The sequence below is a fragment of the Aptenodytes forsteri genome, unplaced genomic scaffold (assembly GCF_000699145.1).
Source record: "Aptenodytes forsteri isolate BGI_AS27 unplaced genomic scaffold, ASM69914v1 Scaffold113, whole genome shotgun sequence".
NCBI classification, from domain to species: Eukaryota; Metazoa; Chordata; class Aves; order Sphenisciformes; family Spheniscidae; genus Aptenodytes; species Aptenodytes forsteri.
Window position 1 is genome coordinate 509,571 of NW_008795032.1, and position 9,556 is coordinate 519,126.

Sequence of the window (9,556 nt, forward strand, 5' to 3'; positions counted from 1 at the left end):
GGGGGGGGGGGGGAAACACGCCTGCCTTTCCCAAGCTGCTGCGCTCGCTCCCCGCTCAGCTCCTACCACCACATTTGTAATCCCCCAGCTGGGCTTGTTTGGGTTGGATTTTTGTTAAGTAACTCCCATGTCTTTTCTGCAGATTTCTTTTTAAGATGTTCCCCTCTCTCCCCGCCCCCTCTCTCTAGAGATGGGGGAGGGAAAGAAAAAAAAAAAAAAAAAGAGGAAAAAAAGAGAAATGTTGAACGCGAGCCAGCTGGCACGCACAAGAGGAGACAGAGAAATCTGCACAAAGGAGCTTCCTCACTCACTTGCTGCTTTCAGCTCAAGAAATCACGCAGGGGAGGAGGGTTTGCTCTCCCCCATACATCAGTCAAGCCGTAGCAGACAAAGGAGATTTACCATGACACCCTCCAGAACTGCCACCCAACGGGGGCAGGATCCCTCAATCGCCTTCGCCCGGCAGGAGTCCGAGCTGTTGCAAAACACGCCGAAGCGCAGGGCTTCAAAACAAGCTGTTCAATGTGGAATTAAACAAGATTTTGAATGGAGGAGCTGCGCTCCCGCCTCCTCGCTCGCACAAGGGGCCGGGAGAACTTCAGTGGCTCTCAGGGCCGAGCGGGACGGCGCCGGCGAGCTGCCAGGAGGGAGAAGGCTGAACCCAATTTGAATAAAATGGAGCCACCCTTCTTTTTTTAATATGGAGGTACACCCCACCAAGACTACATCTTCCAGCATGCACTGCAACCGGAGCACCCGGAGAGACGTCAAGAAACTTATGCCGGGACTCCAAGTTTCCGTAGGCTGAGCCTTGACACTGGAGATGAACCTGACACAGGGCAGTGCTCAAGTCATGAGTCATTTGTTGGCATTCTTGAGAAAAGCCTGAAATATTTGAGTCCAGGCATTACAAAAGCAGGACGGACGAGGTCACCGGAAGAGGCTGGAGATGGAGGAAGATGGGAGAGGTTAGCGAAGACCTCTTCGGCGTAGGGGTGGCCAGGCAATCACTCTACCTGGAGCAAAGCTCAGGACATTTATCAGTCACAACACCCACCTGCTACCAAATACACACTCAAGCGTCAACTTCACATTCATTATCAGTCAAAAGATGCAGCTCGGATCAAAATTCAACTTCACGTCCACCCCCATCCGCTCATGACCTTAAAACACAACCTTTACAGCAACATTCAGCAAGACCACGGCACACAAAGAAGTCCAGCAGAACTGTAGATACAAGATAAGGACATGCGGTGCCAGATCTCAGCCTGGCTGTGTTAGAAGAAAACACTTCACCAGATTAGCTAAAACTCAGCATTTGCTTCTTATTGACACTTCTTTAACCTCGACGCCAAACAGGCACTGAGGAGAAACTCGATCTAGGGCTGAAAAACCCAATGTTCTTGAACACGGCTTGATAGCAAAGCCGCCCTCGGCCGACCCCCTCGCTTCCCTCAACTCCCAACAAGCCAAACACAACTGGCGGCAACGTCACCAATATGTGAGGTACACAAAAAGGGGGAAAACGAAAAGGAGGAAGCGTTTCAGGCCTTCCTTTGTATCGCAAAATGGGGAAAACTGGAACAAGTTCCTCTTTAATCCTCCCATCACTCTTGGAAATGTCATCACCAAAGTCCCAATTTTTCATTTGTTCGTGCCTCAAGAGCCCACAGTTTTCAGATTTACAACTATTTTATTTTGATGTCTCTCAACCCTGGCATTTTTTTCAAGCTACCTACCTCTGTACCGAATAAAACGCGACTCAGATTTCCTCTGCCAACACACAGGGAAGTGCAGAGCTTCATATTTCAAGAAAACTAACGGTGAGAGAAACACCACTCAAGGTCCTCAGCTCAAGCCGAAGGCACATCAATACCTACAGACCCACACGAAGGCACCAAACGTCACTTCATTTCGTTCCCGTGAAGGACAGCAGGTAAACGTCACCTTCTCTGTACTCCCGCTTGCTCTCCGCTGAATCGCGCTGCTGGAGTCACTTCTCCAGTGGGAAGCTGAGCAAGCACAATCGTCACACAGAAGCCAGAATATATGTGTCAACACGACTCAAGTCATAGAACTGTAGAGCAGCCCAGGTTGGAAGGGACCTCAAAAGGTCACCTGGTCCAACCTTTCAGGGGAAAGAGAGTCCAGATGACAATTATCTACCACTCTGTCCATTCACATCTTGAAAACCTCCAGCGATGTGGACTGTACCATGTCCCTGAGGAGGTTGTTCCAGTGAATGACTGTTCTCACCGTAAAAAATTTCTTTCTTGTGTTGAGATGAAACCTCTCCCGGTGCAACTTACATACATTGCCCCTTGACTTCTCCATGCGGCTCCTCGTGAAGAGAGAGCCTCCGTCCTCTTTGTAGCTGCCCTTTAAGTCCAGCGACTTGCCCGCATGCACAGCCCTCCCATGGAGGGCTGACGGACCTCCTGCCGGGCAGGAGCCAGGTTTGCAGGAAGGGTCATAGTGGTGGGATAAAGCAGCAGCACGGACTAGAGGAGCATCAAGCACAGCTAGGGCAGACGAGAGCCATGCCAGCGCTTCGTTACGACTCTCACGGCACCGTCCTGTGCGAGGCACATCTCCTTCCCAAGCCTCTGCCTCTGGTGCGGAGATGAGCAGGTAGCAGCAAGGCTCAGGCTTGGCTCTTCCTCTGGACGCTGGCTGGCCGGCCACAACCTGCTTGTCCAAAAACGCCGGGCTAGACTTCCTCCAGCAAGCATAACCTTGCAGACTTCAAAATCTCTGACAGCTGAAAACGGCCAAGAGCTTTCTCAGCAACACCAGCACTCAGATCCACATCCATAAACATAAACTGGTGCCCAGCACTCTTAACATTCGGCTGTACTGGGAAAGGGGAATGGAAAAACCCAGATGCACGGGAGCAAAATCATTCGGTGGGTAAACAACAGAGCCAGCTTCCCTCCTGCAAGCTCAGCTCTCAGATCTACCCTGAATTAGGGACGCTGAACAGGGATTTACCCCTCACCATTGTGCCTGCATGCTGGAAGACACCGCCGTATAATTGCTGTGCCCAAACCTGCACACGATGGTTTAACAATAACTAGAATTGCAGCCCCATCTTCACCCAAAACCAGCATCCCCGGTCACCCCACGTGCCACCCTGTGTGATTGCAGGTGTCACGGCGTCATCGGCAGGCAGCACCCAGTGGGTGCCTGGCAGGCACGGGCAGTGCCGCGGGAACGGAGAGGCATCACCGCAGGGTTTGGCTGTTGAAGGCTGACACACGGACCGCTGGCAGCTACACGGTGGCAAAAGCAAGAAGCAGCCCTGTGAGCAATAACCAGCCAGGATTAACTCAGAAGCGCTTCAGATGAGTCTAAGCTAGACAAGTTGGCATGCTATGGCTCATCGGAGGTGCTGCCGGCAGCACCAGACACAGCCCCGGTGCTCTGCTACCACCGCAAAGCCCATTCTTGTTGAACCCAGCCAGCCATGCCGCTGCTGGCTGTTGCCAAAAATAACATTAAACACTCAAAACGGGACATCTGAGCAAATTGGTTTGGCACCGAGCTCTGCATTGCGATGCTTCCCATAGGGACAAACCCGGGGGTTGATTGTCCCTCGAGCAGAGAGCTGGTTTCCACCTGGAAAGTGGAGCAGCCGTACGGATTTAAAACCAGTCTGGTTATGCCCTTGCTAACCCCAACGCAGAAGCGAACTGATTTACGAGAGGCTTAAAGGTATCTGAATTGGTGGCCTGTCCTCATGCGCAACCTAGAAGTGGGTAGAGAGCACGTAAAATTAACCAAAAAGGCTTACAAATTTCAGATAAAGCTCCACGCAGGCTGGAAGACTGCCAACAGCCTGAGAAAGTCGGCAGCGAGAGGAAGCAGCGAGATGGGTGTGACCAGGAAAGATCCCCGAAGCATCAGTCACGGAGATGGGAAGAAAGAAGAGCTGGCGAAGACCAAAGACAACCAACGGGCATAAATAACTGCTGGAGTAAGTGCCAGAAAAAAAGGAGCTTGCTCTTCTCCCCCTGCTCGCCCAATGCCATCAGCAGGGTTGCAGAAAGGCACCCACAGTTTTGGCAGCAGCCCGAGCTCCTGGGCGTTGGTGGGAGCAGAGCGGGCGCCTCTGAACCGGCCATTTGTACCCTTCCCTTATGGGCTTTGGAGGCGGCGAGGCTCGTCGCCTCGCTCCCGGCTGCCCTGGTATCCCTGCTGTCCCCCAACCCCATGGTGGTCCCAGTCCCAAGCTGGGGCTCCCACGGTTGCAGCCGCACGCGTGTCCAACAAGGATCACCCTCCACGGAGGTACAGCGGGAACAGGAAACCACCAGCTGCATTGGCAGACACAGGGAGGGCTCCGTGCCGGAGTCAACGTCTCATTTCTGACTTCTCCATCCAAAGGAAGACCGACAGAGCGATCCCTGCTGAGTGATGCTCAGTTGAGCGGCGGCTCCCAGCCACAGCCCTACCTCGACAGGAGAGGGGCACGCAGCAGCGCAATTTGGAGAGGACGGACAGACGCTCCCTCGCTCGCCCCCAGGTTGCTCCCAGAGAAGGGAGAGCTCCTGGCCTTTATTTTTTCTTTTAGGAGAAGAGCACACAGGCAGCCTTGGCCGCTTCCCAGGCTTCAGAAGAGGACGAACATCTCTCCACCGCTCCCAACCACTTCACCTATTAATGCCTTTAATTCCCTTCATTCAATAACCAATTAGGGCACCTTGGCTACATGAGCTAAGGCTTCATTTGCAGCAGAGGACCGTACGTGCGGCTGTAATCTCTCTTGCTGTCAAGCCGTCAGCCTGGGAACACTTTGGGAAAAACCAACCAGACTGCAAAGTAAAGGAGGAGGGAAGGTGTACGCAGACAGGGACAAACGCAAGCACAGCGAGTACCACGCCAAAAAATCCCCCCCTTTTTTTTTTCCCCCGGGAGGGTTAATAAATAGGTGTATTTCACAGATTAATAAAGCACATTTGCAAAGCTATGATATACATCAGAAAGTTGCTAATTCACGCTAATGACCCATTGCAAATTGCCGAATTTTGTGAATTAGCCAGCATGTAAAGGACTACAATAAAAACCAGCAAGAACCATGCATCAAAGTGTACTTGGCTTATTTGGTAGTCGTAGTTCATTTTTAATTACTTGTGGCGATAGGTACAGAGGGAAGGTACAGATTAGATGTGAAACCCCCGAAAAATAAGCAGGAGATCTTCAGGACAAGAAGCTTCACCATGGCATCAGCTAGTAATTCTCCTGGAGATCAGCAAGACCCTACCTCTTCAATTGAATTCATGGCGGTTAACGTTAGCTAAGTCATTACACACCTCATTTTCACTCCTTTAAAAGCTGCAAAGCAGACTCCTCCGGAGCCACCCTTCCTCCCCTTGGAGAAGCACCGGGATAACTCTGAGCCAAATCTTTGGACTCGCTTAAGCCAGAAACGCTCTATTTAATCAAAACCACAAACGGGCTCAGCAAATGTATTAAAAATCATTCTCAAACTGCCTTGTTTTGTCACGCAGAGACGAGATGTCACACGTGATGTAGCACTGTACAAAGATATCATCCTTCCAGCCCTCAGAAGAGCGGCTGAGCGGGCCCAGGAATGGCTCGGAGGGAAAATCTGATGCCGCAAAACCTTTCTGTGTCCACAATGCGCTCAGGGAAGGAGCGGCATAAAGGGACAACATTATCTTGCCTTTTCGTTTCTCTTCTTACTCCATAAACAAGGAAATGAATCGTGGATGTTGAGCACTTAATGTTTAAACACAAAATATCAAGATTCTCCTGAAATTATCCTTATCCATGTACAAAAATGCACTCGCATCCTTTTATACCCTCTCTACACACACACCCTCCCCCTCATACAACATCTGAGTCAACACTTCAGCAGATACATCAGTAATTTTTGTGCACGTGAAGGACACTGAGCTGCAAAAGCAAAACAACCTCTTGGCTTCACCTCGAAAACTGATTTTTCACCAAAAGCCAAAGTGAAATAGGTGTTTAAAGAAATTATATAAATTCAAGAAAAGAAACCTCTGTGGCAACTAGAGCCACAGAGCAAGTTTCCCAGACAGGCAGCCATCCCCTATTTTCTTTACCATAGGACCATCGGAGCAAAACCTTACTCTTTCCTCTGAAGCCACATCGCATCACGAGGCACTGATCCTCGTTAGCAGAAAAGAGCATTTTCGATGCAATTGCATGGCAAAAGAAGCCACGTCCTGGTGGGATCTTTTTTTCTTCCCTTCCCCGAAACCAAGCAGCACCCCCTCCTCATCTGAGCCAACCCGGCACGGGGACGTGGAGCAGACCAGCTGCTGCCGGGGTGGCCAAAGCTCCAGTTCAGTAGCTACACGCGGCCACCGATGAGCTCCCAGGGCAGCTGCATACTCTGAGCCAGCTCATCTACCTACCCTTGATCTTACAAAAGACAGACCCTTCACACCCAGATGAGCTCCTCAACATACCCCTACATCCCCAAAACCCTGCTGGAGTCAGGCACCCCCACGCAACGGCATCATCCTCCCTCCGGCCACTACCACCACAGCACAAGCATCCAAATTATGACTTTCCCGAATAAGCGGGCAAGCTCCAGGGGGAAGGGACCAGCTCTCCTCACACACGGAGAGCCCACAGGCACTTGACCCGTGCCCACAAAGCATCAGAAGAGGCATCACAGGAGAACTGCAGACGGCCCAGGCCATCTCCAGGTACTTCGGGGACTTTGGTGCTTCTCAAAAAATCTCTCCACATGATGATGGTGGTTCATCAGCTGTGAAGAAATACAGGGCTGGTTTGGGAACGGACCCGCGACTCTCACAACCCAGAGGTTGGGGAAACATTAGTCCACATTCCGCAGCAAGCCTGCAAAGATAAACACGGACCTCACCTTGAACTTTGTGGGAAACCACCCCATCTCCTGCAGACTACCCAAAGCCGATCCGCTCGCTGTGTTCACTGTGTACAAGCAACCAAGCACAGTTAAACTGTCACCAGCCCCGGCAAGGTCACCTGCAGCCTCACCTCCTTTCAGTATGAAGCCGGCACGTGATGTGCTCCCCGCAAGCATCTGCCCGCTCTCTGCCTGCCCCCGGCAGGTCCCTGCCTCCAGCCGGGGAAGCCGGCCAGAAGCAGCAGTGTCAACACTCAAAGGGCATAGCTGTGCACGCACGCTGTCACACATCCCCGAAACAACATACCTGGGACCATAAATACCATCTTATTTACATAATACTCCGGATAAAGGGGACAAAGAGGCTTATTGCATTACATCTGGGACTAGTATTGCATCAGCGCCTAGAGGCCCTAATCCAAATCAGAACCCTGCCACGCGGGGCGCAGCGGGACGGCAGCGAAGTGCATCCCCGCTCCCAGCGCGTCCAAGGTCGAGAGCACCACGATACAGCCCAGCTCTTCCCCTTCCCTCCACGAGCAAGCAGAGAAAGATCCCTCTTCAGGCAGCGTACACCCAGGAAATACTGAGTAAATCCCAGTGTCGGGCACGACATGCGACTCTGGTCCCCAGCTGCCTTTCTGTCGCAGCTGAGCCCCAGGAGTGTGATCCCAGCCACGGGTCTCCAACCTCTGTCACGGCGTGGACACAACTCACGGACATCGACTCTGTTTCGGTAGGGACGCCCGCGTGGAAGCACTAGAAAGATGAGGCAGCTTCTGGTTTTCTTTAATTTATGCAACTAAAATTAAAAAGATACTGTAAATATAATCTGGAGGCAAATTTCGATTCAACGCGTCCCAGTTCTCAAAGAGAATAAACCAGACGGAGCGAACTCTGGCCCTTCCTCTTGTTCATACATAATAAAGATACACAAGCTGTTAGGTAGCTCAAACAAAGTGTGAGACACCCTCAACCGCCTTTAGACTTTGCGAGCCCTTTCTTCCTGAAAAAGGCATGTTTTCAGCTAGCCTAATGATTTAAAGGGAAAAGCTTTAGAGGCAGCAGAAGCAGATGCCGTGCCCGCCGACGTCCGACAAGTCGGGTGCAGCAAGCGCAAGGGGACTTTGCAACCTTGCAACTGCAGAGAGGGAGAGAGATTATCCGCGGTTGCCACCCAGCCCGCGGCACGGGGCTACAGACGGACAGACGTCCCTTATTCGCGGCAGCTTCTCCCCCCCCCAAAAAATAACACCGTTTTCAGCACGCGCAGAGGACGCCGCAATAGGGTAACACGTGTATTAAGAGACACCTACGTGCGCCTGTGCGCACGCACCAGCCCCTCTGGCTAACGAGCAGCCTAATGGCGACTCACAAAACACACAGACCCTCCACTGGAAACCAAGTCCAAGCGCCCAGCTTGGAAAGAGGAAGGAAAAAAAAAAAACCACCCCGTGTCCTGGCCATACTCAATTACAGATCATTACAACTTGCTTGATAATTAATTTCCTCTGGTGGCTCTAACTGGCTCGCAGCCCTTGTCCTGAACACGAGGCCAGTTTAGGTGAAACATTAAATCCTTGTCCTTTTGCACCACCGAGACGGCCGCGCTCCCGGTGCTGCGCACGTCCCTCTTCCTCAGCGAGCTCTCCTCTCCCCACAGGGAGAGGAGAAAACCTTGCTGGATGAACGAGGGTATAAAAGGGCAAGGATTTTTGTTTCCAGACTGAAACAGCTTCAGAATAATAAATTATAAATTATTTCTGGTCAAGAGCTAATCAATAAAATAAGGTGACTGGATTTTTCGAGTGCCGTGCGTGCGCGGCCGCGTAACTGCCAACAAAGAGCTAGAAATGTGCAGCATAATCCGATGCCGGAGTCATCGCACAAAGCGTGGAAATAGGTTTTCCTGAGGATGTCCAGGCGAGGAAGGCTGTGAGCACCCGCGCCGGTCCCTGCGCACGCCGGAGCCCGAAAGCCAGCCCCGATGCCGGCATCCTTATTCTTCTGGAGAGGGGAAAAAAGGGCCCGTGAGCTCCTCGGTGCGTGCCACGAAAAACGCGTGTGTCTAACACCTCCTCCAAGGGAAAGGGCCTTCCCAGAAGGGGGGAAAAATGGGAAGAAAGGGGGAAGAAAAGGAAAAAAAAAAAAAGAGGGCTGCTGGGAGATGGAGTGGAGCCAAGTCTCGCAGACCAGACCTGAACCTGTGACCTTCCCCGTGTACACAACGGGTGGGAGAGCTTCACGGCAGGAGCGGCCATCCTCGTCCTCGCCCCTCCGTTCCGCCCGCAGAAACCCGCAGCCTTTACGGGACGCCTCGCCACCAGCGCAGCCACGTTGTCACTGGCCATGTCACCCCCCGGGGATCGGCCCTCACGAGCTGGGCTCCGAAACGGCAGCACGGGGGCTCTCGAGGGACGGCCGCTCGTCCTGCGGCACCGGGTCACCGTCACGCAGGGGGCCCACGGGCCCTCTCCAGAGTGCGGCTGAGGGGGGCTGGAGCCCGGCCCGGCGCCTCGCCGGGGGAGCTGTGCCTTCACTGCTTGCCCCCCCCCACCCCCCAAACACACACAGGCAACTCGCGCTCACTAAATGCCTTTGGGAAAATTTAATCGTCCGTGATTTGGGACGAGAATCCCCCACGAGGGGCCGCGTGTGTGTGTGTCCCCC